This window comes from Limulus polyphemus, unplaced genomic scaffold (genome assembly GCF_000517525.1).
Source record: "Limulus polyphemus unplaced genomic scaffold, Limulus_polyphemus-2.1.2 Scaffold1594, whole genome shotgun sequence".
NCBI classification, from domain to species: Eukaryota; Metazoa; Arthropoda; class Merostomata; order Xiphosura; family Limulidae; genus Limulus; species Limulus polyphemus.
Window position 1 is genome coordinate 19,837 of NW_013667204.1, and position 4,633 is coordinate 24,469.

The 4,633-nt window shown below is 37.0% G+C and overlaps 1 long non-coding RNA gene across 5 annotated transcripts in view; it reads left to right on the plus strand.

Moving 5' to 3' along the window:
* The window catches only part of LOC111086969, a 43,925-nt gene that overhangs the window by 8,231 nt on the left and 31,061 nt on the right, over window positions 1-4,633 (plus strand). The window lies entirely within an intron of this gene.

Sequence of the window (4,633 nt, forward strand, 5' to 3'; positions counted from 1 at the left end):
TATATATATATATATATATATATATATATATATACACACACAGAAAATCTTATACAAAATAATGCCCAACATATACTATATTGGGATGAAGTGTGAATGCCATGAAAGATACCAATAACAGATTTTCTTTGTGGTATGTAATACATTGTATCTAAAAGTCTGTTTCAAGAGTTTTCCAGAACCCTGGTATTTTAGTTCCCAATACTAAATTTATACTTTTTTTACACTTATATTTCTTTTTTTGTGTTCAAAATTTACTGTGGCAAATGTTAAGTTAGTTAAACAGAAAAAAAATGCAGTAGTGACATCTTCAACAGCTTTAAGTTGCCACCATGATAGAAAGGTTTTTTTTTCAGTAGGAGCTTTGATTTTTGTTAATTCTTTAAGTTTGTATGTAAGTAGAATTGTTTGCTGAACCAGAAATATTGATACAAAAAAAACTGAGAAAAAGTGACCTTGTTTCTGATTTTGCTACAGTGTTAAAGAGTAACGATACTTCCATAAGATTTACATAATTTATTTTGTTGAGTCTTGAAAGATACTAATCCAGTATCACCAAAGTTTTGAAACAGTTGTTTAAATCATTTATTATTGCTTTAAGTTGCTTTTTTGTCTTTCATTAAAAACACAATTGCATTAATTTTTCATGTCTAACCATTTCCACATAAGTTGATGTGGGCTGTAAAAAAACTCTACTCTTCTTTAGTTCTTGTTATCATAGGTAACTTGTGATTAATTGCTGACCTGATAATCAAAGTAACTAACACTAAATATAATCTATTATTTTATATGAGCTGTGCTGCAACACCTACAGTCATGTAGATCAAGCACAGTTGAGAAATTATATTTTATTTTTTGAATATTTTATATTATCTATAACTTCATACTCTACTCTGTAATTTTAACCTGTTGAGTTTATCTGATATAACATAATGTATGCAGTTTAATTCTTTCTTTATTTGTAAGCTATGTAACATTTTTGATATCTTAGTCAATGATATTCCCTGAAGACTAGACTTTTCGTTTTCATCTCTCCTACTTTGTCCGAACTACATTAGTGGCCAATACCTTGTTGAGAAAAGATTAAAATAAAAACATTGCATCATTAGAAAAAAGATCATAAAAAACAATTCAAAATTCAGGAATGCTTCTCATCTCTCTGCACCACAAAGAGCTATTATCTTGCATGCACTGCCATGTAAATTTTTGCACATGATACAAGCCTTTAAAAAAGCTCCCACCCCTACACTTGTCAGTGTGTATTGTGGCAGCCTATGATATCTTCATTAGACTATAACTTTCCATCAATAAGAGGGCAACACATCCTCCATGCTCAGTAATCCCCATGGGCACTAGCAGTTGAACATAGGCTTATTTCTTTCCTCAGCACTGCTTGTCTTCAGTTATGCTTTTTTTTTTCAAAAGATTTATCAAAACTTTTGTGCTTACTGTTTTACCCTTTCCTTGATGCTCATTGTGCAGTCTTTCTTTCCTTAATTATGTGAAAGAACAACACTAAATTTTAAACTTATCTCTTAGAACTTTTATCCACATTACCAATAGTTATATTTTTTTTAATTGACTTTGAACTTGTGGGACACACGTCTCATTGTCTCTTCCCATTGTTTAATCCAACATATGGTTTTTGTCCAGTACTCTTACAGGTAGTCATTGGGTCTATGCACCATTGCCATAACTGGCTCAATTTTCTTCTAATAATAATAATTTTAAAAAAATTTCATCTTCTATGTATTTTACAAAAACAAACCACCACAAATCAGTTTCATGGATTATGGATTCATGTTCCAATGTTTCTGACATCTCCTGACATTTCTACTGCTGTAATAATGACTGAAGACACTCAGAGAGTCAGTGATATTATTACCATTGTGCACCACATGTTTGGTTCTATTCTGATCTCAGATCCAGGATTTCCTGCCTCCTGTTTCTGTTGCTTCAGCTGAGCCTGCCCTTTCTTGTGCATCACCATTGATGTTTCCATTTGTTAGATTCCACAGGTTTGTGTCTTTTGTTTTCTTTATTTCCATACATTTTTTTGCTGAATCACAGGGTTCTTTATTGCATGAGCCTCCTTCATTGAATCTGTTTTTTAGTTTATGAATCTCTTTTTCCTTACTTTTTCTTTCCATCTATTTGCCTTCATCTCTTACTAAACTTCTTTGTTCATTCTCATGTTTTATCTTCATTTAGAGGCTTCCTGTCATGACCCTATCAGTTTTACTGGGGCAACTTGCACATGCCTATTTTCCACCTTGCCCTCAGTTTTCTTCCATTTTGTTCCAGTTACTTTGGTTTCTTTGTTTCTGGAGTATACTTTTTTCATTTTGCCTTACTTTCTATCTGCTCTCCAGGACCTATGTCTTGCTACATTTCTATATGATGTGGTTTGGGGGTATTTCTTATATATTCATCTCTTCTCACTTTGGTTTCTTGCCCTTGGGACTAGAGGACTCCACCAGGTTTCTCATTGTTTACAGCCTCATGGGGTTGCCTCTTTTTCTGTTCCTTGTCCTCTTGTTGCTACCCACTTCTCCCCTTGGAGGTGATTTGTTTCTGTAGCTACTCCTCAGCTCTGGTCCTGTGGGAGCAGATCTCCGTCACTTTGTCCTCTAGTAGGTTCCTTTTGCTACAGCCTATTGAGTTCCTCAGGTGCTTTCATAGAGGTTTTCCTGTCCTTATACTTTCTACCTTACATGTTTCAAATACCATGGGACAATTTTTCAGCTCCACTCTGGCTTTTACTCCCATTATTTTATAATTCCTACCAAGATGGGAGGTTGTCAGCCAAATATTGGTCAGTCCCACTTGGCCCAGTGGGCAGTTTCCTCACTCTTGGGTGAATACTCTTCCCAGTAGTGGATGACCTGTTTTGGGGTCTCGGACACTTTCCCTGCATTTTGATTTATCTTAATGCTTTTTACTCCTTTCAGTTTGTCTGAAATGGTCAAATATATGATTCTCAGTCCTTTAACTTTAAATTGGCTATGGCCTCGTGTTTTTCATTGAGTCAGGTGGGTTTTTACTTAGAGGTTACATTTTTGAGGCCTATAGTACCACTACTTTATGAACATTTGGCTTCCACTTGCTTCTTCCAGTGTAGTTCCTCTGTTGTGACCTCCCTTTTCCTAAGGGAGTAGTCTCATTTGGTGTGGCTAGTTTTATTCTCCAATTCAGTTTCAATCTTTTCCATCCTGTATCTTATTCACGTGGGATCTCTCTTACTTCATGTGCAAGACAAGCCCAGATGACTTCTTTGTCTTTGTGACATGGAACTTTTGATACCAGGGCTCTTACGTCTCCTTCATTCCCTGCATGAGTCCTCTTCAATGTTTCTCTCCTGTCAATGCAGAAATCTCCAAAGATAAACTGTCTTTTCGAATTTTGCAGTCATGGTGTCTCACTCAATCTCACATAACCTTAGATGTCCCTCTTTCCCCACCTTACTCTTACTTGTGTCAGATTGCAACCCTTCAGTGCTTAGAAATCAGTCTATGGGCTCCTTCCACTTACATATGTGGTTTTGCATATCCATGGTGAGGGTAGTACAGGTGGCACTTTGTGTTGCTTTTGTGCATGATGATAACCAATCATACAACCACACTTTTCCAATGCCTCTGTTTCGATAGATGCAGTTGTGGACACTTGATACATCTTCCAGCATCTGGTTTCCAGGGGTGAGATTTCTCTTTCTTTACATCCATGAGCTGGTGGTTACTCTGTAAGCTTGCCATCATTTTCTGTCTTGTCTGTCTCATCTTCTTGTCTTAGGTCATTCAAACATATCCTCTGTTATTTTTCCATCTCCTGAGAGAGTAACACTCCCTCCTAACATCTTTGTTTTCCTGGCTCTGAATTTCTTTTTTGGGCCAATGACCACCATGCTTAGTTGTTGGTCTATCATGTCTCAAAAGCTCAAGCCCTGACAGTGGGTGAAATATCTTGCCTGTGCCTGGACAGTTTCAACAGAGTGGTTTCTCCATCCTATGATGTTTTCATTGGATTTGCTCTCACTATGAGCATCATATCAACATTGCCCTCTTTACCTCCATTACACCCATTTGGTATCCAATCTCAGTTCTGGCTGAGGATGCTCTGTGTCTTTTGAGGTTTAACCTCCTCTTATAAGCTTCAGACATATTTCTTCCCATTCTCCCTTGTGGAAGCCATTACTCACTTTTGTCTTTGCTTCCTCCCACACTGTTTACCACAGGGACAAGCTCATCTTCCCTAATTGACCCAAAATTTGGGTGGCTTGGGAGGGTCATTGGATGTTTTCTCCATTCAATCTTCCTTCCCTTTCTTTCCTGTATGGTCATTCTGACCCAGATCATCTCCATTGTTCTGAAGGTCTATCATTATTATTTCACTCATACTGTCCCTTTTTAGGGCATTTGGCAATGTCTTGTTATGTGATTCCTATTCCTCTAGTAACTTTTTCCTTCCCTTATGCCCAGTTGGATTATACACCCCATCCATTTAGTTTCTTCTTTTGTTGGTGATAACCCTTTTCTCATTGTCTATTCCCATAATGTTTATCACCTCACAGCTTCCCTTTCCTCTAGTCATTGACATCCTCTGGATGAGAGTTTCCAGATGGGGATGCGGGTAACAC